At 36.0% G+C, this 27,666-nt stretch overlaps 1 long non-coding RNA gene across 1 annotated transcript; it reads right to left on the bottom strand.

The window, feature by feature from the left end:
- Nucleotides 1–22,358: 22,358 nt before the first annotated feature.
- Nucleotides 22,359–23,244, bottom strand: LOC110909956. Its single transcript, XR_002575737.2, has 2 exons — nt 22,996–23,244; nt 22,359–22,875 (listed from the first exon to the last, which is right to left on the bottom strand). It is a non-coding gene; the product is annotated as an uncharacterized LOC110909956 (long non-coding RNA).
- Between the last annotated feature and the right edge of the window lie 4,422 nt (nt 23,245–27,666).

Below are 27,666 nucleotides of genomic sequence, written 5' to 3'. Positions count from 1 at the left end.
TGAAGTATCTGACACTATAAAGCATCCTCAATCTCTCTCTCTTCTCTTCTCTATCATCCCAAGATCTCGATCTGGCTCTTATCTCTCTACAATTCTCTTGATCAGATCTCTTGATTCCTTAAGTTCCTCAGCATCATCAGCTTGCGTGAACTTTATCTTCCAGGATCAGAACTTGACACTTACATCTATAGACTCCCCCTATCAATTAGGATCTGGATCGTCACCTGGCACACACTCTGCTTAGGAATCGAAATCTTGCTCTTTCCAAACACAGAATCCTCAGGTATCGAAACCTGGCTCTTCTCAATTTCATACCTGCACAATCTCTACCTCACAATAAATTTCACAAATTTAAAATTTGACAAATTTATGTTTTCTGCTTACCACTTGTAAATTGACAAATAATCAAGAATGATTTTACTATATTAGTCTCTGATGACCCACTTGCAAGAAAAACATTTTATTTCAAACAAAACGTCCCCTCACATATTGTCCATCATGTTTAGCACTTGGAATTTTGAAAATCAGCTTTTCTACATCAGTTTGTCGAAAATCTTTTTGGATTTTTCAAAATTTTAAGAAATACAGTAAAAAAAATATTTACATGCAATATTTTTGTGAGTTTGTGTAAGAGGATCATATCAGTTTTTTGAGACAAATCACTAACACCGTTAAGCTTTAGACATTTTAAGTTTTAAACAGTTCACTTAGATTGTCAGTATACTGGTCCACTTAAATTTTCACACAAATTTCAACTGTTCCGAGATACGAGATTAGTGTTTTAAGGACTTAAACTTATTCGCGTATCCCACCTCAGAATATACTCCCGTATCCAGACTTCTATATTCAGTCTTACAGGTGAATGTACACTAATGATATCTGTAAACGGGTAATGCGTAACCGTGAGAGCTCAGGTCAGAACTTCCGTTTGTGCAGAGAAATGACGGCTCGTCTTTAGGTGTGTCCCGTTTGGGGATCTTTTCTTCAACTGCCATTGATATATATCTTTCGATATTTTTCATTTTTTTAGCAGAGGGCTGGCTTTAAGGATTAAAGCTATTGCAATGCATTATACGAGGACTAGGCTATTGCTTCCGCAAAATCAGAAGTCCTGGTATAATACCCCAGATATCACTACGCACAAAGACCTAGTATGTCAGAAATAGAATCTTTCAAACAAGATTTCGGGGGTTACCCATATATCCAAGAGATGTTCCCCACAATATAAGTAAGTTTGAATTTTTATGTTTATATCCCGAAAACAATCTACTGGATGTATAAAAACCTACTGACACATCCACAGTGAGATCGTTTATCACATTTGACTTTTCAATTCTTTAGCATGTTGTGATAGTCCACTGATGTACTATCATTTCCTCTTTTACACAACGAAACTCCTTTTGAATTTTATCATGTTTTTGGCTTTTTCAAATTTTCTAATGTTTTTGGATTTTCTGAAATTTCTACTCCCCCTAAAATGCAAAAACGTTTAAAGAAACTTGAAAACAAAATGTACAAGTAAATTGACAACTGATCCGAATTGCTTCAATCCTCCATCCACTAGGAATAAACAATCAGAACTCCCCCTTACAACAAACTATTTTCCCATTATGATTTCAAAACACTTAAGTTTGTTTTAATCAAAATGATTTTTCCGGAAAATAAGTTTTGTTGATTTTACCACTTGTAGGTTAGGGCTCATCACATTGTTTAATCATCCTTTTCAACCACTTGTAGATTTGTCAACCAACTCTACCACTTGTAAAAATATGACAATTTCAAGAAAAGATTACCACTTGTAGAAAAACAAGTACAACTTAATGTCCCTAATTTACCACTTGTAGGTCAAACTAATCAAACCTGGTACAAAGAATGACGCCGATTCCTGCTCCACTCTTACCAACCTAGGAGCTCCGGCAAGTCAGGTTTTTTCAATCAAAAAATATATCCACCCAAGCCTGACCAGCCTTGGGTGATTCCGAGTAACCAACACTCGGCTTCTTCCCATTCATCTTTTTCTCATAAAATTCCTTAACCCCTTTTTCCTTCCCATCAATCATTTTACCAAAAATATGCTTCACTTTGGGATTAAAGACCTTTTCAACATCGAATTCTTCCTTTTCAGAAAAGAATTGATTTGAAATCTCAACTTTTCCAACTTTTTGTTTAAAATTTTCAGCCCTCAATGGTGGAAAATTTGCATCATCCAATGGAAGTACTGAGTTTTCTCCTTTTGATTCAACTTGTGGCTCCTCTGACTTTGTGGAATCAGATTCATCGCCAGAAGATAGCTCCTCTGATTTTGTTGAATCAGAATCATTGCTAGAACTATCAATAGATCTCTTAACAACCCATTTTTGGTTGTCAAGATTTGCTCTTCTTTTGTAAAAATGTTTTGAACATTCACCAACCTCAAATAATTGAGTTTTTAAAAACTATAAAAGATTTGGTTGGTGGTCCATTTTCAACCATTTTCCTTTCAGTTTACGAGATACTTCTTGTTTTGAATGAATTGCCTTAGAACAATCCTTGGCAATATGACCAACTGTGTTGCATTGGAAACAGGTTCTCGTTTCTTTCTTCTGAACAACAGTCTGCATCTCTTCTTGCTTCTTCGCAAGGAAATCTCTGTTCGACTGTTTTCTGAACAACTTTTCTTTTTCTTCTTCAGAAGATGTACCTGAAACAAATATCATTTTTGATTTAAAATCTCGAACATATTTTTCATTTTTATGATTTTCTAGTGGAATAAATCCAAGACCTTTCTTTTTGAAATTACCGTTATGGTTTGGTTTCTTTCGATAACCAGAACCAGAACTGTAACCCTTTTTCCTGTTTTCTCTTTGTTGAACTCTTGAGGTGTACTTTTTAGGTTTTTCATTAAGATTTACATCTTTTATTTCAGAAATATTAATTTCTGTTAGTTTGAAAACTTTTTTTATCATTTCTGGCTTAACACCTCTTATTGGAAATTCCTCATCAAAATATAATTTGTCTGAATCATTCAAAGTATATGCAACTTTGAACATTTCATCATTCAAATTAGATTTTGATAACAGGAATTCTTTATTGTAAACTCTTTTGCCTTGTTTGACTTTTGAACATGACATGTCGGATTCAGACTTTGATTCTGATTTTGACTCCGACTTTGACTCCTCGGTTTCATCTTTATCCAACACCTGATCGACCATTCTCTTTATTAACTCGGACTCATGATCAGTGTCAGGTGATGTAAAAGTGACGTCAATGTTTTCTGGCAAATTAACTGAAGTATCAGACTCCCACTGTAAGTTGGTTGCCTTTTCGACTCTTTCAGAATTTGGATTTCTTGGCAAATATCCATTTTTAAGCGGGGGTGGACACTTTTTGTAACTGACACCTTGTTTCTTACCAGATGTCTTTTCTTCAGTATCCTTCTTCTTTTCTTTCTTCTTTTCAGAAGTCTTTTCTTCAGATACTTCATCGTCTTCAAATATCTTCATGCCTTCAACAGTTGGATAAATCCTGTCAATGACATAAGAAGTACATGAGTAACTTTTTAACAACCTATTAACTCCTTTAGTTTCAATTCTTTGTGTTTCCAGTTTTTGTTCCAACACAGCACATTTCTCAATATAATTGTTGACCACTTTCTGCTTTGTCATGAAAGCTCCCTGAAGTGTCTTCATAGTTGTTGCTTGTTCACTGCTTGATTCATTGTATTGATTCATGGCTTTGTTCAACACATCATAGGATTCTTTCAACATGTTCATGTTGTTAATCAATTCACTGTTTTTCTTCTTTATAATCTCATAGTTTTCACACTTCACTGGAATCTTTCGTGCATCAGCTTCTGCATCAACTTTGAAAACTGGAACTTCTTTTACTTTTCTTTTGATCACTCGAACTTCTTCATCATCACTGCTGACTGGTTTTTTAACTTTCTTCTTTTTCTTTCGAGCTTTTTCATCTTCATTGTCACTCTCTTTCATCATTTTCAAGTGCTTTTCCATCTTTCTTGCATAATAATCATTATCATTATCACTATCTTCTTCAATTCGAGCAACAAAAGCTTTGGCTTTTAGCATTTCTTTATCTGGACAGTAATTATCCCAACTGAAATTTTCCCAACTAAAGCCTTCTGGTATTTTTTTATCGTCTTGATTTACCATACATGCTCTCTTTGACGATTCTTCAATCTCCTTCCTGGCATGAGCAGTTTGTGGTTGTTGTTGTTGTTGAGTAACTTGATGATAGATTGCTTTTCGATAGTAGTCATTGTTGTTGAACGGATTTTGAGCTCCACCTACTTCGCGATTTGTGCACTCCCTCTTGAAGTGTCCTTTTTCCCTGCAACGAAAACAAGTAACTTTAGATTTATCAAAACATAAAGTAGAAACACATGCATCACGGAAATCATCTCTTCCCGTAATTTGTTTAAACTTTTCTGCTCTTCTCAACACACTCGCCAAACACCACTTTATATCCATCAATTCCATTTCCTCAGCATCGATTTGATCGTAATCCTCTTTTGTAAGCATTGGATTCCCGATTCGACCTGCAACTAAACTCCCATACGACTCCAACACGGTTCCCAACAAAGACATGTGACTCTTTGCCACTTCTTCTGAATAATCTTGATCATTCTCAAGATTTAATACAATGTTGCATTGAAGCTTCTTGCCAGTCTTGGTTGTTGACAAATTTGGATCAAATGACGGATATGATGAAAAACTTGTTTTGCTGCTTGACCCTTTAGATGAACCTCCCGATGAACTCTTTGCATTGAATGCAGTTTCAACCTTTGGTGACATGTTGGTTTTTTCATTCAACCCTGCTTTATAATAAAGACTGATATCTTGTTCACCATCAAAATCCTTCATTCTTGAGATCTTCCTTTGTTCCATCTCTTGAGCTTCCAATTTCTCAATGAACTTGCTCAAAGTTAGATTGTTAAACCCTGTTTTATTTCTTAACATCATCAAGTACGTGCCCCAAGTTTCATGTGGTAATGCATCAGCCAGTTTCTCGATTAACTCTTCATTATCCTTTGTGATGCTCACCCTCTTCATGTTTACTAACAAATTGCAGTATCTTTCAATTATCTGCTTTGTGCTTTCAGTTTTCAAACCACGAAATAGATCAAACTCTTTTTTCAGAAGCGATTTTTTGTTCTTAATCATTTCTTGACTTCCAACAAACTTAGATCTTAACGCTTTCCAAATCGAATATGCACTCCCACTGTGTTGCAATAAGACCAAAATGTCCTCTTTAACAGCTTGTTGCAGTAAACTAATCATCATTTTTTTTTCATTTTTGTATTTCTTTTTCTCATCAGCACTTAAATCTTTAATTGCAATCTCTTCTTCGTCATCATTCGTCGGTCTAACATATTTCGTCTCAACACATTCCCAAGCATCCAAATAATTCGCTTGCAACCAATTTTCAAAACGCTCTTCCCATCCTTTATACTCCTCGATATTCATGAGCTTAGGCGGTTTTTGCATAGTTCCCGTTTCATTTTCCAACATTGATTGCTGAGTAATGGTAATCGGAGTAGCAAAGGCGTTATAAAATTCCTCTTCCATGTTTTGGTTTTTCAAAATTTTCAAAACAGTCAGTTCAAACGACATTGTCCTTTCAAACGAAAACCCTTGGTGCGAAATTCCTTTTTTCAAGCGAAATACCAGCTTTGGTGCGAAATTACACTGTTCAAACGAAATATGTAATTCCGTGCGGAATTATCAAACGAAATTACCCACTTGAAACGCAATTACTAATTTCGCGTGGATCACCCAAACGAAATTACTGCTTTGGTACGAAATTACTAATTTCACTTGAACTTTTCAAACGAAATTACAATATGAAGCGAAACTAACCTCTAATTCCGTGCGGAATTACGCTGATGTCATCATCTCAAGCTGAATTTTGTCAAATTGATCAAGTTTTAAGCCGATTTTAAGTCTGAAACTTTCAAGGGTTTGTTAAAACATGATTGCGCACATTATGTGAAAAATTCAAAGTATTTAATCCATGAAAAATTGTTAATTGTGAAAAAGAAGGTGTAGAAATCAGAATTTGCAGCTGAATAGGTATGAACTCTTCCTCCTGAGCTCTGATACCACTTGTAGGATCGTTTTCAGACCCGAACGAGTCGATCAGAAGAGTTTTTGCTCGATACGAAAGGCGGAAACAGACGTATCAAGTTCAGTTCAGCTAGAATATCACTTTAATATGTCTCTTGATTGATTTGACAAAGTTTTACAGCGAGTTGACACTTCGGCAGCAGTTCAGCACTGAAACCGGAAAGTTACAAATGAATTCAAGACACCCCTATATATAGGCTCCTAATTTCGCACGGAATCAGCTCACATGAAATCAAGTTTCATGCAGAATTAAATTCCGTACGGAATTAGCCAGTAATTTCATGAGGAATTACCCTTTGGTAATTTCGTGCGGAATTACCTCCAATCCCATTTTTGACATTTTTCTCGAACTATGTGCCCTGATCTATCTATCTAAATACAAGACTCGATACAAGACGAAGTCGACAGACGCATGCACTAACATACAATCTGGGTGATTGTAGATAGGCAAACCAAGTCAGCTCATTTCTTACCAATGAAGGAAACTTTCAGCATGGAACAGTTAGCCAAATTATATGTAAATGAAATTGTTTCATTGCATGGAATTCCTTTATCAATTGTTTCTGATAGGGATAGCGTTTTACCTCTCATTTTTGGGCAAGTTTCCAAAAAGCAATGGCAACTAAGTTGAATCTAAGCACAGCTTACCAACCTCAAACAGACGGACAAAACGAAAGAACAATTCAGACAATGGAAGACATGCTTAGAGCTTGTGTAATTGATTTTGGAGGTAATTGGGATGATCACTTAGCTTTAATAGAATTTTCTTATAATAACAGTTATCACACAAGTATCAATGCTGCACCATGCGAAGCACTTTATGGACGAAAGTGCAGAACCCCAGTTTGTTGGGCAGAAATTGGGGAAAAGCAACTATCTGGACCTGAGATAGTGCAGGAAACAACCGATAAGATCATTCAAGTCAAGGAACGACTGAAAGCAGCACATGATCGACAGAAGAGCTACGCTGATAACCGACGTAAGCCGTTAGAATTCCAGGTAGGTGATAAGGTATTGTTAAAAGTCTCTCCTTGGAAAGGAGTGGTAAGATTCATCAAACGAGGAAAGCTAAGTCCCAGGTATGTTGGACCTTTTGAGATTATTAGAAGAATAGGACCTGTAGCTTATCAGCTACAACTGCCAGAGGAAATGGCAGGAATACATGATGTATTTCATGTATCTAATCTCAAAAAGTGCCTAGATGATGAATCACTCGTAGTACCTCTTAAGGACATAGAGGTAAACGAACAGTTAAAATTTGTAGAGAGGCCTCAAAAGATTGAAGACTAGAAGGTTAAGAATCTCAAGCATAAGAGATTAGTTCTGATCAAATTAAAGTGGGACTCCAAAAGAGGACCCGAATATACATGGGAACTTGAATCAGAAATGCAAAAGAAATATCCACACCTATTCCAGTAGATCTCGAGGACGAGCTCTAAAATAAGGTGGGGAGGATGTAACAATCCTAGCTAAACTTACACCCTCGATTATTTTCCCGACACCTAATATATTTTAAAATATTCATATATGTCTTTAAATATACCCTGTATGTGAAAACCGAGTCCGAAATACAATATAGCATTTAAAAATAATTAAAATCAAGTTTAATTAAGCTGAGGCGGGCCGCGTAGACCCACCCCAACCCTTTACGCGGGCGGTATTAAGGCTAAAGCCTGAATTCATTGAATTATAAGTTTAGGCGGGCCGCGTAAGATAGGAAAGATGGCACAGCCCGGTGCGGCCACGTGGCCCAGCCCCCGGCGACCCTACATAGTAACTCGGACTAGCTATATGTTTGACCAGGGTTGACGCGGGCCGCGTAACCCTTGTCCTTGTTTTACGCGGGCCGCGAGAAAGACAGATTTCAGCCCTATATAAGGAGGCATCGAGCCTTCAGTCTGCTCGTTCAATTTTCTTTTCTCAATCTCTAATTCTGAATAGTGGGCATTATACCCGAGTCTAATACCCCCCCCCCAAATAGCGAGGTTCTGCTACAATGTAAGTATCATAACCCCTGGAGACGTATTAGATACTCTGCCCGATTGATCTAGGGTTCCGTAACGGCTGTCGTGGTTCTACCCGACATAGTCGTTGGAATGCCGTCTCGGGGAGGGTATTACTAATGTTAAAATGGGTTATTATACTAACACACGTGCATTTGTGTAATTTATAGATTATTCCCAGGAAATCCTTACTGAAAACCTTAAGACAGCAATGTGAGTAATCCTCTTTTTGTTGAATGTTTTTACAAAACCTTAAATACTTTTCCATGCGAATAACAGTTATTGAGTATTTGTAAGAATACAATTATAGTGGGTATGTTGGGGTTTTGTATACAAAATTTGTTACCACCTGGTCAAGGAGTAACATTTCCACAAGTTGAGTACGACAGTACCACTGATGTTAATTGTTATGTCTTGGAAACAAATATAATTGCGAGATCGCCCTCAATACTGTACACTGTGACTTTTTACTTAAACTTGATTAAACTGGGATTCACTCACCAGTATTTCCCACTGACAAAATGTTTTTAAAACGCGTTTCAGGTAACAAAATGTGAAAGCCAAATAGAAGCCAGTTGGACAACACTGAAGGCTTAGAAAAGTGGCAATAAAGGTATCTAAAAGAAATAGATGTTTTTTTAAATAAAAATAGGATTTATTCCTATGAAGTGTGTATACTGAAAACTTGGGTTTTACCCATGTGTTTAATATATTGGAAATGTGGTATTTTACTCTGATAAAATATTTCCTAACTACGGTCCTGATGAAAATTCCGCTGCCAAATTAGACAATAATGCGATACCACCGAAGCTGGCTCGCGGCCGCCCGTTCCCGGGGATTAGGGATCGGGGGTTGCGACACATATCTATCTACTGTCAGGGTCGTTCCTACGTTTTTGGAGACCCTAAGCGAACTATAAAGTAGGGGCACTAATTTCGCCGATAAACTCTCCTCCAATCCCGACGCAATGGGTGATTGCCCTTACTTTTTTCGTCTAGTGATAGCTGCTAGCCTAGAAATTGAAAGCAGGTTGCGATGGGAAGTGGGAACGATGATTGCGGTTGTATTTAGGGTCTTTACGCCGCTAAATATTGATGATTAGGTCGATGATTGTTGTGTTGTAATAGTTGGAAATCAAGGTGAAATGGGTTTTGAAACTTGACCTTTGTTTGCTAAACAATATTTATTTTGGACTCCTTGAATGAAAAATCAGTTTAGTTTTGAAATAAACGTATTTATTTGGGCCTAATACATACATATAGTATATGTAAAAGATTTCTAAAAACTTGGAGGCCCTTATTTTTTGGTGGCCCTAGGCCCGTGCCTAGGTTGTCAGGTCTATGGAGCCGGCCCTGTCTACTGTAATAAAAGAAACCAATTTTTGAACACTTGTCATTCATTGAAGATATCCTTAAATCTATACTTATTTTATATTAACTAAATAAATAAATAATAAATTAATATTAAATCTTATCATACTTTAATAAAATATTATCCTCAAATCTAAATTGTTAATTTAATATATTTTTACAACAAATACCTCTCTTTCCTACTTATCTTATATTAAATATATAAATAATAAATTAATATTAAATGTTATCCTAATTTATAAAAATATAACTTTTTTATTATTTGGTATACAAAATTATATTTATTCAACTCGTGTAAAACGCAGGGTTTTTAAAAAATTTAACTTTTTTTATTATTTACTATACAAAGTTACATTTATATAACCGTGTAATACACGAAGTTTTTAAAGATATAACTTTTTTTCATCTGTTATGTAAAATTAGATTTATTCAACACATGTAATACACGGGGTTTTTAAGAATATAATTTTTTTTTATTGTTTGGTAGATTTTTCAACCTGACTATACACGGGTTTTTTAAAGATACGACGTTTTTAGTATTTAATATACAAAATTACATTTATTTAATCTGTGTAATACATATGGTTTTTAAAGATATAACTCTTTTTTAGATCTATTCAACACGTGTAATATGCGGGCTTTTTAAGGATGTAATTTTTTTATCATTTGGTAGATTTATTCAACCCGATTATACACGGGTTTTTCAAAGATACAACGTTTTTAGTATTTAGTATACAAAATTACGTTTATTTAATCTGTGTAATACACACGGTTTTTAATGATATAACTTTTTTTAATTATTTGATATATAAAATTACATTTATTTAACCCGTACAATATACGAATTTCATAAAGATATAACTTTTTATATTATTTAAATATATAAAATTACATTTATTCAACCCGTGTAATACACGGTGTTCTAACCTAGTTATAAACATAATAAAACATGTCACTTAGGGTTATCTCTCAATACTACTGTTTAAACACCACATTTTTTAACAAACTCCTTAATGTCACTAGTTGCCTTCTTCCAATAAAACATATCTTTAAATCTTTGAAGTGTATTGTGAATACCTGAATGACCAGCTTGTGGTGAGGAATGACAAATGACTAAAATTTTGGGTCCTTTCTGAGCTGTTCATCGTTTGGAATCCATAACTTGTTCTTCCTTCTAATAAACTTCCCATCCCAAGTATATTTATCAATAGAATCTCCCTATTGTAACTTCTGAATAAGCTCTTGGGCTGCATTATCTTTCACTAAACTTTCTTTAATTCTGCCCAACAAAGAAGGTTCATAACTAGACAAAGCCATCTGAAACAAGGTTGCACCATGAATTCTTGAGAGAGAATCATGTTAGTGCATTATCTGTCTATCGCCTCCGTCAATCTAGTCCGTAGCAGAAACCGAAGAAAACGAGAGTTACATTGTTATTTTAGAGTTAGTTAGTCAAAAAGGCAAGGTGGCATAACTGTAATTAATGAGAAACCTCATTAATCCCTTGGCCTATAAATAGAACTCTAGGGCTTCTAATTTAGAACTTTTCCCATTTTCACATCTTGGAGAGATAGAAGCTAGAGAGAGAAAGCTAGAGAGAGAAAGTTCATTGTTCGTGATTCAGGTGCTGTACGTTTTCAGATTTGTCAATAGAATCACAGTTTAGATTACATCTCGTGTGTTCGGTCACGTTCGTGTACGGATTCCGCACGTCACACGTTCGATTACGCAATCGTTTCGGAGTCAAACCGGTCCTAACAAGTGGTATCAGAGCAGGAGCTCGATTGCACTGATCTATCACACGATTTCGCACAGGATTACATCAGATTCAGATCCGAATTTCTTCTACTTCTTCATCTTTTTCATATGTTTCACGTTTTTTACTGATTTTTGTCAAATCGAACAGGTTTTCACGGTCTGTTTCAGCTGATTTTTGAATATGTTGTGCGTAAACATCTGATCTACAACCCTACCAAATTTCAGATTCAAATTCCAAGTCGTTTAGGAGAAATTCAAGTTTTTAGGTCCGAAGTTCGTTTGAATCAGCGTCTGGCCGTTTGAAGCTGTTATCCCGTTTGAAATTGACCCTTCCGTTTGGACTATCGTTTGAAAGTGATTCATACTGTTTGAAACATGACTATCGTTTGAAACGAGATTCCCGTTTGAACTGACCGTTTGAAGTTCTTCTGTCGTTTGAAAATATGATGGCCGTTTGAAAGATTCCAACCATTTGAATTTGGGAACAAGTCATCACGTAACCGTTTGAATTTGGGAACAAGTCATCACGTGAATTTAGATTAAGTGGCCTGTTATGTGATTAAAAAAAAAAGGTTGCGGCCCAATCAAAGAACATTAAGTCAATTGCACCGCCCCAAATTTGTCTGTTAGTTAAGGCCTTTGTTACAACCGCCCCACTATCAATTGATGGCCCATTCACAGCTTTAGTTCTAATTGTTGGATAGATAAATTGTTTGGCTTTATTAAACCGAACCACTACCTTTTGTGGTCCAATTATAAGTTGTTACCAATTCTTTGGCCCAATCACTGTTTGCCGCCCATTTAACGAAAATATAAAGGTTGACATTGCCGCCCCATTAAGTTGTTGACTTGTTTGTCAGCCCATAAACAATTGTCGGTTTAGTGGAACTTGGAGGTCCAATGAGCTTGTATTGTGGGCTGTAAAAGGGTTTGTATTGAACTTTAAGGCGGATTACATTCAAGTGAAGGCCTAATCAAAGCATAGACAAGTCATAACAAGGCCCATGTGACATGAGTGATAATTTCGGCCCATGAGAATTGTTTGTGGTTAAAAAGTTAACAGGCCAATCAATTGAACAACATATTAGATTTGTCGTGTAGTGATTTAAATTTTTGTTGTATTGTGTCATCAATCAAGTGGTAGGTTAATTGGATTACCACATTGTTCAAAAGTTATCACAATCCGATTCAAAGCATTGTGTTTGTTCAAGTTCAAAGTGCAACAAATCGAGTGGAAATTCGAACGGATTACCACTCGACCCTAATCATTTCATTTGTTGTTGTGATTCAGGTCAAAGCATCGGATACTCGCCCAAGCAGATTTCCACCCGATCCATTGTCACATATTCATTCAGGTGATTCAGGAAGAAAACATCATGTCTGAAACAAAAGAAAAAACTCGAGAAGAGATCTTGAGTGAGAAGACTTACAGAGAAAGAAACGTTGTTTACTACAGAATGGATGAGATGCAGGAAGAGTATGAAAATGCTGTCAACAGTCGAAGATGGGATAAGAAAAGAGAATGTTACTACAACAGAGAAGGAGAACCGGTTGTTCCAAAGAAAGACATCATTTTTGATGATGTTCTTCTTGCTGTCCCGTTGAGAGCCGAATACTACAGAAGAGTGATGAAAGATGATGCATACGTTAAACAGTATGAAAAAGATATCAGATATGCTATGCTGTCATGTTTGAGAAAAAGGAATGAGGAAAGAATGAAGAAAAGTGTTGAAGAAATAGTGAACAATCTAAAGAAGGTTGCTGAAGAGGTTGAAACAGAAGCTGTTGAAGCAGAAGTTGTGAAAGAAGTTGTTACTGAAGAACAGCAAATTGAAGAAGAAGTGAAGACAGAAGAAAAGAATGAGAATGAGAAAGATGGTGATGATGGTGATGAAGTCAGTACTGAAGTGGAGCAAGATGATGATGAGATGAAGCAGACAGAAGCTGCTGAAAACACCGAAGTGCCAATCACTGAGGTACATTCTGATTCTGAAGTCTTAAAACCAATTGAACAGTGCAAGAAATGCATGGAACCGTGCAGAGCTTGTACTGAAAAAGATGAGCAATTCAGAACAAGAGAACTTGAATTCACAAAAATCGAAAACATTTTCAAAGAAAAATGCAAAGAGATGTTAGAAAAAGAAAAGGTTTTTAACGAAAATGTTGAAAAACTTTCAGAAAAATGTTCAAAGTTAGAAAAAGAAAATGAAGTTTTGAAAGAAGATGTTTTGAAAATGAAAAATGAATGCGAACGAAAAGAAATTGCTTGTCAAGAAATGAAAAAGGAATATGACTCAATGAAATTATCATATCATGTTATGAAAGAGTCATATGATAAAGTAAAAGACGAAATGAAATATGCTTAATCTAGAATGAATTATCTTTCTGAAACAACCAAAGAGCTTAAACGAATGTATGCTATAAAACAAGATGTTGTTAATTCCTATATTGAAGATGTTGCTAAGCTAAAGCGACAGATCGCTGATTTAGAACAGGATAACAACAAGTTAAAAAGTTACCACGTGTCGTCATATGTGCTGGAACGAATTTTCTATATAAAACCGGGTGATGGTGAGTCTGAGCAGAACAAGAAAGGCATTGGCTCAGAGTTTCATCAAGTTCCACCACCGGAAAAGTTTGCATTTTATGATGAGGAAAAGGTCGAAAAAGCTTTCAACATGGTAGATCAATTGCCAGACAACATTGACATAACTTATTCCAAATCTGATGATTCTCATGATTCAGAGGTGGTAGGTAAAGTCGTTGAAAGTGTGTTGAAAGAAGAGTCGGTTGATACAGGTAAATCTGAATCACAGGATGAAGATGAAGGAAATCTTCATGATGCATATCTGAAAAACACAAAATCCGAGAAAAATTTGAATGATGATTCAAAGGGATTGGTTTATACCATGATTGGATCGGACAAATTATTCTTAGATGTTGTATTCCCGATTCAGAATGTGATTTCAGAAAAAGTTGACAAAGTTTTCAAAATGGTTGAGATTGAGAAGTCTGAGATTTCAAAGTTTGTTGGTAAGAGTCATAAAGGTTCGTATAACAAACCTGGTTTCAAAAAGAAAAACATGAAGGCTGGGTTGGGTTATAAGAAGAAACAGAATCGAAACAAAAATGAAATGCCAAATTTTCAGGCAAAAATAAGTTTTGTTCAAGGAAACAGTTTAGATGAAGAAAAAGAACTCAAAATGAGACAGTCTAATGCTGAATTTGAAGCACAAAAGAGAAAGCAACAACCACAGGTCAAAGATGTGTCCATGAGAACATGTTTCAAATGTGATAAAAAAGGACATCTTGCACGAAAGTGTCCAAATCTTAAACCTGTGGATGTTGATCACAAGAAGATTGATTATGAGAAACAAAAATCTGCGTATGTGAGACAAAGGTCAACCAGATTTGATTCAAAACAAACTTGGAGGTACAGCACAAATAAGTTTGCTTTGAATCAAAATTGGAAATCAAACCCGAATAGGTTCGATTCAAGACAATTCTCATACACCCAGGTTCAGAACAACACAAAGTTGGAAAACATCAGTTGATATGACAAAACCCCAAGAGGTTTGGAAACCAAAAGTTGTTGTTCAAAACCAAAGTGTTCAAAAAGATTCACATTTTTACAAACGTGGAACACCAAATGGTCAAGCATGGAGTGTTAAGAAACATGTTGATTTGGTTAAAAATGAGAAACAAAAACAAATCTGGAAATCGAAAACAGAAATAGAAAGTTCACCTTATGAGGTGAAAAAGGCTGAGGATTCATTTTCGATTGATTATGATGCGAATTTTCCACCACTTAAGGCTGAAAACTTTAAGATTCAGATTGCTAGAGTCAAGGTTACACCCAAGGCTGATGAGGCTTGGGTGGACACAATGTTTGATTAACCAATTTGAATTGCCGGAGCTTCCTTTATCGCGAAGCATGAATCGGCATCTTTAGTGAATGAAAATTTTTGTGTAGTATTTGATAAAATTTGAATGTGCAGGTGCTCAACGGAGTTGAAGATTGTGAGACTGATGGTTAGAGCAACCTGGCACAGGAAGAGGTTGCAGAACCCTGGTTTGGTTGAACAGGGAGTTTAGTTTGTGATTGTTTGTACATAAATAAACAATATTCTCAAAACTCTAAAAACTTGAAAAATTAAAAACCAAAAATATGTTATGTTTTAGTTTTTGTTAGAATAGGTATTAATTGAATACGCCGAAACCCTCACGGCTGAACAAGCATGATTACTGTCACAGATTGAAAAACGGTTTTCAAACTGTAAAAATCAATGTGTTGTAAATCATGGGGGTAATTACTGTTTTTAGTATAATTCAGTGCATGATTAGCAGAACATGGATGGCGAGACAAAGCTATTAGTATCGGTTTGTCAAATTTCTTTTAATGGTTTTGCATTTTAGGGGGAGAAGTATTGTTAGAAAATACAAAAACATTAGAAAATTTGAAAAAGCCAAAAACATGATAAAATTCAAAATTTTGAGTTTTACGTAAAAAGAGGAAATGATAGTACATCAGTAGACAGTTACAGTATGCTAAAGAATTGTAAAGAATTAATAAGTGTTAAACAGTCTCACTGATGATATGCCGATAGGTTTTTATACACTTAGTAAACTTTTTTGGGATATAAACCTAAATTCAAATACTTTGCTTATTTCGTGGGGAACACTACTTGGATATATAGGTAACCCCTGAAATCTCGTTTGAAAGGTCTCATATTCTGAGATACTAGGTCTTTATACTCAGTGATATTTGGGGTATTATTCCGGGACTTCTGCTGTATGGAAGTACTGACCTAGTCCCCGAATAATACTTTCTGCAAATGCTTGAAACACAGCATCGCCCTCAGCAAGCTGATGAAACAATAAAATTGATAGTCGCTGCTGTTGTAACTAAAAGATCCTCTAAAGGGGACACACCAAAAGTCGAGCCGTCATCTCTCTGCTGAACGGAAGTTCTGACCTGAGCTCTCACGGTTTCGCATCTAACCCCTTACAGATATCATTTGTGGTATACTCACCTGTAAGACTGAATATTGAGATTCTGGATACGGGAGTATATTCAAGAGGTGGGACACATGAATGAGTTTAAGTTTCTAAAACATCTAACTCGTATCCTGAATCAGTTGAAATTTGTATGAGAATTTAAGTGGATCAGTATATCGACAATCTAAGTGAATTGTTTAATTCTTAATGTGTAACTAAGCTCAACGGTACTTGTGACTTGTTAAAAACTGATATGATCCTCTGACGCATACTCAAACAAAAATATTATCTGTAAATATGTTTGTACATATTTCTTTACTGCTTTATATTTTCAAAAAATACAAAAAGATTTTGATTTCTACTTTATTTTCGATAAATTGATGTCTGAGTTGCTGAGTTTCAAAATCTGAGTAAGCTGATTGTGTTTCTGAAAATAAAACAAGTTCATTAATTTGATACTTGAATTAAAATCAAAAATTTCAAAAACAGTTTGTGATATCTCCAAGGTCATTAGTTTGGACTTGGAAGATTAACTGTGAAGGAGTTGGATTCTTTAACACTGCCAAATCTATAAAGTTTGTTGATAAGGGGAATGAATTAGAGAATTTGATTGAATGTTCAAAACATTGTTACTTATAAATGTTTGAGAATTGTAGATGTTATACCAGACTACGATCCCGAAAGCCAAGTCTAAGGGGGAGTCTGAAGACGAGCTCAACACAAACGGAAGCGTACAAAGAGCCAGGTATCATTCCTGGAAGAGCTTGTACCCGGAAAGCAAGGTGTCGATCCCAAAGCACGGAAGCTTGACGAAAGGGGGAGCCTAACGAAGAAAAGAGTCTACAGAAAGGAGAAACTAAAGCTGAAGACAGATCCATCGGGATTCTGTTTGAGCAAGGGGGAGTCTGTATAACTGAGGATGTTAAAGCTTCAAGAAGACTCAGAGAGAGAGAAAGAAAAGGCGCTACGAGTTAACTACATATTGACTACAGCAATATCCAAGGGGGAGTCTGTTAGTGCATTATCTGTTTATCGCCTCCGTCAATCTAGTCCGTAGCAGAAACCGAAGAAAACGAGAGTTACATTGTTATTTTAGAGTTAGTTAGTCAAAAAGGCAAGGTGGCATAACTGTAATTAATGAGAAACCTCATTAATCCCTTGGCCTATAAATAGAACTCTAGGGCTTCTAATTTAGAACTTTTGCCATTTTCACATCTTGGAGAGATAGAAGCTAGAGAGAGAAAGTTCATTGTTCGTGATTCAGGTGCTGTACGTTTTCAGATTTGTCAATAGAATCACAGTTTAGATTACATCTCGTGTGTTCGGTCACGTTCGTGTACGGATTCCGCACGTCACACGTTCGATTACGCAATCGTTTCGGAGTCAAACCGGTCCTAACAAATCAGCTGCACCATTATCAACTCCTTTTTTGTATACAATAGAATAATCATATCCCATCAATTTGCTGAGCCAAGTATGTTGAAGAGGAGTAGTAATTTTCTGTTCTAATAAGTGCTTAAGACTCTTCTGATCAGTTCTAATAGTGAAATGCTTCAATATTAGATACTGATGCCAATGTTTCACTGCCATAAGAATAGCAAGGAGTTCTTTCTCATACACTGATAAAGAACATTGTCTAGTCGATAAAGCCTTGCTAACAAATGCTAGTGGATGTCTATCTTGCATCAACACTGCTCCCAACCCCTTAGATGAGGCATCTGTCTCAATTACAAATTCCTTAGACCAATCAGGCAGAGATAAAACAGGTGCATGCATCAATTCCTGTTTCAGCTTATCAAAAGCCGGTTGGGCTGTATTTGACCACTTAAATGCATCTTTTCGTAACAAGGCAGTGAGTGGTTTTGCTATTGCCCCATAAGAAGATATAAACCTTCTATAGTATCATGTCAAACCCAAAAAACCTCTTAATTGTTTGATAGTCACAGGAACAGGCCAGTCCCTTATTACTTCTATTTTTGACTGATCAGTGGCCACTCCTTCCTGTGAAATCACATGCCCTAAATACTCTACCTTAGAACCAGCAAAACTGCATTTTGACTTTTTTGCTAACAATTGATTCTCTCTAAAAATCAATAATACCTCCCTTAAATCTTTTAAATGTTGCTGAAAATCTTTACTGTAAATCAGAATGTCATCAAAGAAAATTAATACCTTTTTTCTCAGCAGTGGCTTGAAAACAGCATTCATGAGCCCTTGAAAAGTTGCAGGGTCATTTGTAAGTCCAAAAGGTAGTACCAGAAACTCAAATAAGCCTTGATGAGTCCTGAAAGCAGTCTTATGGATGTGATCTTTGTGCATTCTTATTTGGTGATAGCCAGACCTTAAGTCCAATTTAGAAAACACCACAGCCCCTCCTAATTCCTCAATTAATTCTTCTATCAAAGGAATAGGAAATCTATTTTTTACTGTATTCTCATTCAACTTTCTGTAGTCTACACAAAATCTCCAACTACCATCTTTTTTCTTGACTAACACTACTGGAGATGCAAAAGAACTTACACTGTCTCTTATAATACCCATGTCCTTCATTTCTTGCACCATTTTCTCAATAATATCTTTTTGACCCACTGGATATCTGTAAGCTCTTTGATTGATTGTTGCCTTCTCATCAATCAATTAAATTTTATGGTCACATTGTCTTGGAGGTGGTAAGGAGGTGGGTTCTTGAAACACATCCGCAAACTCCTCCAGTAACTCCTCTACTAACTTGTTTTCTGAGATCTCTTTCACCTTAGCCTGGTGTTGAGAAGTTCCTCTGACTGATTCTTGAATACTAAATAGTTGAGCCTGAACTTCTTGGCCTTCAGATTCCATCATAAAACTCAACTTTTCCACAGAACACAAAGACAAGTTCTGATTATTAGTACCCTTCAACTCAAATTTTTGTTCACCAATTTGAAACTGCATTGTAAGACTTTTAAAGTTCCAGACAATGTCATTTAGGGTCTGTAACCACTGGACCCCTAATACCATATCATAGTTCTCTAATGGTAACAAAAACACATCAGACTTGAACCATATACCCTGCATGACCCATTGTAAATCTTTACACAGCTCCACACAGGATAATTTGTTACCATCAGCCACAGTCACTGATAGGGAAGTAACAGCTTGGGTTGGACACTTCAATTTTAAAGCCAGACTTTTCTTAAGGAAGTTGTGAGTCGATCCTGAATCAATCAGGATATATAAAATTCTTGTACCTATAGTTCCCACTATTCTCATAGTGCTAAAGGATGGAACTTCTGTTAAAGCATTCAAAGAAATGTGGGGTTCTATTGGAAGTTCATGTACTGAAACTACCTCATTAACTGCTTCTTCAGTTTCTTCTATATCCCCAATTTCCAAGATATACAACTGTTTAAACTTACAGTTGTGAGTAGATGTATACTTCTCAGGACACCAAAAGCATTCACCTCTGGCTCTTTTTTCTTCAGCTTCTTTGGTAGACACCTTTCTAATAGGTTTGATCATCTTGTTGGCTGGAGGGGTAGGTAGTAAGGAAAGATTGTTGTATTATTATAAGAAGAAGTTGATTTATAGGGTGTAATTGCAGTGGAAGTATTATTATTATTATTGGTTTTCTGAAAAGATGGGGTGTAAGTGTTACTTTTCTTGGTGTCTTTATTCTCGAATAGAGTGTGATACACAACCTCTTGTTGTTTAGCCATAGCAATGGCATCTCTCACTGTTCTTGGTTTAAAAATCTTCACCAAGCATCTTATTTCTGGTTTTAAACTAGCCACAAACAATCCAGCAGCATATTCCTCACACATTTTAACTCTATTCAGCAATGAATCAAAAGCATCACAATACTCTTGTAAAGTACCTGTCTGCTGCAAATTCTTTAATTCCTCAATTGGCTCTTCAGATAACCTTGTTGAAAATCTGTTGAGAATAGATCTTGAATAATCTTCCCACTCAATTTCTTCCAACTCTCTACCTTGGCTGGAAACATACCCTTGGTGCCACTATAAAGCCACACCTTCCAGGTTTACAACAGCATATTGCATTTTCAATTGATTTGGAGTCTTATCCATGGTAAAGAAATGATTGCATTTGTACAACTATCCCTCAACATCCTCACCATTAAACTTTGGAAAATCCAGTCTACCCAATCGGACCAATCTCTGATCAAACCCTCTATGATTTTGTGACAACAATTCTTTGAGTTCTTTCAACTGGTTACAAACTTCTACCATCTGAATCTGCAAATTCTGTACATGGTTGGAGTTTTCTTCAATTAAAGATTGTTGAGATTGAATGGCTTGAGAATTATCTTTAGCTATCTTTTCTACACGATCCATTTCTTGTTGCCTTGTTGTCATTAACAAATTCAATTGGAATTAAAAAAAACACAGAATGAATGAAATCGAATTCAACAAAGAAAAATTGAAATGATTAACCGAAAGAAGATTAATCGGAACAGAATTGGACGGAAAGATTAACCGAAAGAAGATTAATCCAATTAGAAACGAAACAAATTGATTAATCGAAAGAAGATTAATCAGAGCTGAACGAACAGGACGAATTTTGATGGTGAATCAGATTGAATGGTGGTTAAACGGTGGTTGACAGTGATTGAACGGTGGCAACGGTGGTTGATCGGAAACAATGGCATAAATGGCCCTTCTAATCTTTATTCATGACAGTCATGATATATGTAAGTTATCCATATACAAACCGGTAAATGCCCTATAGGCACCGGTTCATCATGTATATATAGGTAGGATCAGTTATCAATCAATCAAACCATCGACTTCTATTCGTACATTCTCTATTGTTTTATATGTTATTTTGTTTCATTGAGATCAGATCAGTACGTATTATATTGTGTTGTTGAATATTGCCTAAAACTAACACATGATAGGTAGGTGTTAGCTTTGAACCCTCCTTTGTAAAGTATACTTAGCTTCCTAGCTGTTTGTAGACTCGATGTCCTTGAACAAACACCCAGTTATGTAGACGACAATATACTTGACACAATATATACCTCCTTATCCAGGTCATCCCCATATCCAATAACGGTCCTGGAACACTTTCATTGTTCTGCGAGAGCTCAAGGAATTACTCCCCACAATTCCATTTGAAGTGACCCCACTTCACTCTAACATATGTAATTTGTTCTCAAATCATTCAAAGCATTATGGTTACCATAATTTACAGAAGTCATTAACCACATATTATGCTTAGCCTCACACTTGTCGTTGATTGGCATAGAATGACTAGGACGTATTTAAACACCATTTCATAGTTTAGGAGAATATGTATAAACATATATACTAGCTTACATATAATTAACATGTATATTAGTTATACCTCCATGGTAACCACCCTTAGGTATATGATTTAGTTGTCCTAATGAACTTAGATCTTTGAATCTCCAGTTAATTAAGTTAGGTTTCCTTCACATATCCTTTTTCCATAGACTTTAGTCTCATTCCACAACATGATCTCTCATCAACTCTCGGGTTATTGGATGCAAAATTATCTATGACTTTGTCACGTCAACAATGATAACTAGTTTAATACCCGTCCGGTGGACGGGTTACGTTTATGTACTATATATTAATAACCCAAATGAACCTATAAACACAAAGAACTGTACACAAGACTAAACAACATGAGAAACAAAGATAACATATGCTAAGTGCACACAAACTTAATCAACATGACAAACAAAAGCACCATTCTCTAAGTTATCAAAGGCAAACGAACGTTAAATATCCTCCTAGAATCCCAGCAAATAATATTATCCTCCTGGATCTTACTTATCAATTCCATTATAACATCCTTTTAAAAGCTCATTCCAAACGTCTTTTTAGCCTTAAACATCAATAAAAACAAAAAGACCATAACCCGAGCCTCGAACCCTTGACCAAAATATGCTCTGTAGATTCAACATTTTCATCTCACTTTACAAGAGTGGAGCTCAAGATGACATTCCTCCTTGCAAGTGCCTCTGCAGTTGGAACCCGACCCAAAAGCAGACGCCAAACCCGAAAGTTTACCTTCCCTGGTGTTGGTTCAGGACCCCTCAACACTCACTCAACATAGAATTATGTAATATGTATACATAAATATAAAGATGAAGAAAGCTACTGTATTGAATGAAAATGGGGTACATACCCAAAGAAAAATTACAACCTTTTATAATTTATAATAAACAAAGGTATTTGCTCAGTCAAACTATCAGTTCCTATTTTTCTTGCGTTCCACGTTCATCTCGTCTCAACGTTTATTTTCCATGAAGCTCGATCAAACCTGTCAAAGTCTTCATTCACCACAATCTCTCAAACCCATGATTACATGAGGTATTTACTGGCCTAATAGTCTACTGACCATGACCCATTAATCGTTACCGTTGACCCGTGACCCGTTTGCTATTTGGTGACCCATTTAAAAAAACCGGTCACCGACTTGACCCGTACACGACCCGTAACATCAAGATTAACCCAACACCAGGGCCCACTTGTTCCACGTATAATTAATGCACAGATCTGAAAAATTACCTGTTGGATGCAGTCCCGCAAACTTTGAACAAAAAACTGTTTAGACGTCTCTAGGCTCCACTCCCACCTGTTTACCCGTTGGATTCACCTTCAATTGTCGACATCAGCAAACAACATTAATTAAAGCTAATAGAGAATTCTATTTGAAAGCCAAGTGATTTCGACAAACAAAGCATTTAATAACGAAACAAAGGTGCAAAACACTTACCCGAATTCAGAACTCGCCATACCATACACCGGAGTGGCGTATGGTACATTGCCTTGCAAATGAATGAATGACCCTAAATGCCAGCAGGTTTTCTAGGGTAAGATAGTTGGGCAATGGCGTAACCCCATCGCCTTCACTTTCGACCCGTTCTATTTTAAGTGATCTTGCGTGCTTAAGGCTTCTGCAGCCTCGTTACCAGCTTCTTGATGAGATAACTAACACAAAAATATCATAATCAATATCCACTTGATCCAGCACCAAAAAATTCATTATTCATCAAGAAAAGATATTAATATTGAATAATTACTTTGTAGCTTCATGATTTTTTTTTTGGCAAACATAATAACCATAGTTCTATAGGCATATATCATTTTGTATACATAAAGCAAACGAAATAACATCAATCGCCTTGATTAGGTAATTTGTGTTTCTGCACAAAAAAAAAATTAAAACAAAAAACAAAACAAAAAAAAAAGAAATAGATACAAATAGGTTCCCTTGCAAGTTCAAACAATTTAAATATTCACAAAGGCATGTCTATATATGGTAAAACTTACTCACAGGTCACACAAGTTTAGCTCTTAAATCAAAAACTTATACCACAATTTTTTATTAAATAAAAGTAATGATACATTGATACGTGACAGCAATATACTATAATATTGGTACTTAGCAGCCCTTTTACCTGAAAATTTGAAGAATTTTCATTTCTTTCCTCCATGACTCTTCTAGAATATTCATTGTCAAAAAGAAAAAGGTCAGTTACAAAACTGCATAAAATGCTATAAAAATAGATGATTATAGACTTACATATATACATATGTTATAAACAATAACCTCAATCCATCCCAAAAGAACCTGATAGTCAGCCTTGATATATCTATCCATGCCTTTTGCATTATTTACTTGTTGTATACCGCTAACATCATCAATACATCCCATTAAGCAATCTACATGAAATAACAAAAAAGATCACACAACTCAAGAAAAAACAATTAAAAATTAAAAATAAAAAATTAAAGAGATGCACATTAAGTAATTACTGACGTTAAAAAACCTAATGTAAGTCTTCTATGACATTCCACAAAACCTTATTGAGTCTGCGGATCAAATAGCACTTGCATTAGACAATTATTAGTATTATATACTCACTTTAATCATGATTAAAGAGTGTCAATTATCAATTGAAAAACCAATAATATTACATTCATGATTCTAATAACATGGATTGATTTTCAAAAATATAATTAACAACGAAAATTGATCTAGAATCTAAATCTGCACACACACACACACACATATTAGCAACAATCTCTAGATTGATGATCGATTTACCGTTATCGCTCTATAGTAGGAAGCATTGAGAGGAAATTAGGTCAAACACATAACAATCAGTGGAGTGAAGTCGATGGAAAATGAAGAAACGAACCAACAGGTGCGAAAAAGGTAAATCTTACAATTTTGGCACTGGATGAATGTAATTGAAGATATAAAATGCAATGGAGCTTAGAAGCATTACAGCCGCCTTGTGTCGATTCGGAAAGCCCTAGAAGCACAAGAACATGATTAGAACTATTACAAGCATGATGTATGTTATAAAACAGACCTAAATTCTATATGCATCCCATCAATTTCAACATGACCAACAAATTCAAAACATGGACAGATCAATCAATTGTAACTTAAGGAATTCAGTGGCGTTACCTTAAACAATTATCAATAGTATGAGGAATTCATCAAAACAAACAAACACTTAACAAATTCGCTCTAATTAGCGCTTTGAAAAACAGAACACATTAACGAGAGTGTGAGAGATTGATGGTGCTTCAAGCTATGCCAGGGGAACTACTAAAAACGATGAAAACGACAAGCCAAGCAAACGAATTACCAAATTGTGGTCGAATGGCAGTGCCCACTTCTCAAAATCATCAACTGTGGTAGTGGCGGTAGACACCAGTGGCATTAATAAAGGAACGAAGTAACCATAATAAGAGGAGTGGGTGCTCAACCGGCGTTAACCGCAAGAACATGGGAGAGAGAGTGTGTAACCAAATACCATTCAACTGAATTGAGGGCAGGCTTGAATTACGGAGATAATGGGTAGAAAAAGATGGTGGTAACCACCTGCTGAAGAAACCTTTATTGAACTGCCTTAAACTGCCATCATGGAAGTTATTTTTGTGAGTTTAAGTGGCTGAGATTTCATTTCAGCAAGATCTAATGGTGGAGAATGATTTGGAAAACAGTTACACTTAATGGGTTTAATATATATATATATATATATATATATATATATATATATATATATATATATATATATATATATATATAATTTGCAGTTGAGATTAATTGTTTTAACATGTTCCTTGCCCGTAAGGCTTTCTTGCCTTTTTGGCAATTCATAAGATCATAACCCCTAGGGTCTGTTTGGTATGGGGTAATGGAATGAACGAAGGAATGGAACGGACGAGGTAATGGAATGGACGAGGGAATGCAATGGATCATTACAATTCCATGTCTTGTTTGGTTACCATGTGTGAATGGAATGAATTATTAATGGGTATTGTTCGGTAGGCAAGGAAAATCGAGTAATAAAATAAGTGGTGAGTGGTGGTGGTCGGTGGTGGTAATTGTGGGTGGTTATAGGTGGCGGTGGTGGGTGTCGGCAGCGACGATGGGTGGTGGTGGTGGCGGCGAGTGGTGGTGCAGCGGTGACGACAAGTGGTGGTGGTGGTTGGCGGCAAGGTGGACGTTGGTGGAGGGTGGCAGCAGAGGTGGCGGTGGGTGGCGGCGGCGGCGACGGTTGGTGGTGACAGTGGTGGTGGCGTCGACGATGGTGGTGGACGGCGGCGGCGAGTGGCGTTGGCGGTTGGTCGCAACTGTGGGTGATAACGGTGGCAAGTGGGTGGCGGCGACGACGGTGGCTGTCGGGGTGAGGTGGTGGCGGGCGGCGGCGATGGCGTCGGTGGTGGGTGGTGGTGGTGGTGGTTTTTGGCGAAGGTGGTGAGTTGTGGTGTTGTTGATGAATGGTGCAAGAGTGGATGGAATGGAAAAAAAACATGGGGGTGGAAGGAATGATTTTGAGGGAATGGAATGCCTTTTGGAATGGGTGATTCCATTCCATTGACCAACCAAACACCCTTTTCTTCATTCCCTCGTAATAATCCATTTCATTCCACCTCTCATTCCTCCATACCAAACACTACCCTAATCTCAACTTTGAATGTTATTATAACTTGGATCTTATTATAATACCTTGGAGATAACCATCACTCCTTATTTTTGGAAGTAGAATCAAAATCATAAAAGGGCACAAATTACACTAATCTGCAGATTCATCATCAGTTCATCATGATTAATTTAAACAAATGGTTGGGTACATTTGTAATTAACCAAGTTTATATGATGATGTATGACATTGACATTCTTCATTATTTTTTAACCCTTAGAAAAAAGTAATGTTATAAATGTAATGTTTATTGTCTCTTACCTCTCTTTTCTTAAATTAAATAAAAGAACAAATACCTAAACATATGTAAGGTATTGGTCACAAAACTAAAAGATATAACATATCATATTCATGGTTTTTATATACATAACATATGCATGTGTACTTATATTATATTAGCAGTCTCTCTATCCCTAGGATAGGTAAGGCTTGCTTATATCTTCCCTCTCCAGACCCTACCAATAGCTTAAGTATAGATGGGATTATACTGGGTACGGTTGTTGTTGTATGCATATGTACGTAACAGTATAAATTATAAGATATGAACCACTAATAAAAACTGGTTTAGATTTTTCTTCTTGTTATCACAAAAACTTACTTTTATGATGATCTTCTGCATGTGTGCATGTGAAAGTTCAAATTAAAACTCCGAATATCGCTAGAACTTCAACAGCAATCTCAGTCAATCAATTTTATTGTTGTCTATTTTTAGGTATAAAAGGTGAAGCTTCAGTTTTAAGGGCTGATACGATTAATTCAACTTAGTATATATAGTATAGTAGTATTATCAGTTTATTACCATAAATAGTGTCAGATGTCTTTCATTTATTCGTAAAACATGGACACATTTAATCTCATTGGACGGCCATTAGCAATAATCATGGGCTCATGCCAACACCATTAATTATTTAGTAATATTTTTAATAGTGTTTCCTTTATTATTTAATTTAAATTTGACTCATTTATGTTCGTTAATTTAAAAAATACGTAAATATGTTTAATTTTTTTGTCAGCATTGCGGTATAACGTTTTTTAAGCAGATTTGTATTAAAAGACAAACTGCTTTTTTTTTTTTTTTTGCATAGTAAACTAAATGAGTACCAATACCTTAACGAATTCACACCATACCGTATCGAATCGAACCAAACCAGTATTGACGTTTCGATAGGTATTCATCTTTATGGTCTTCGCCAGATAAAAAACATGTATGATTCTTTTGTGTATATCGCAGTTTTGTTTTATGGGTTTTCTCTTACTGTTGGCTGTTGCTATAGCAAGTGTCGATATTGTAACAAACCGAACCGAAACCAACCGAGTTCCCGCCGCGTAGCACGGGGAAATTCAACTAGTTACAACATTGCATCAAAACAGATTACCGATGTGTCAAACTTTGCAAAAGCTATATTCATAATTAGAAGCTCAATGGAGCATGCAAAATACCA

This window comes from Helianthus annuus, chromosome 15, assembly GCF_002127325.2.
Source record: "Helianthus annuus cultivar XRQ/B chromosome 15, HanXRQr2.0-SUNRISE, whole genome shotgun sequence".
Lineage (NCBI taxonomy): Eukaryota > Viridiplantae > Streptophyta > Magnoliopsida > Asterales > Asteraceae > Helianthus > Helianthus annuus.
This window is presented reverse-complemented; position numbering and strand designations above follow the sequence as displayed.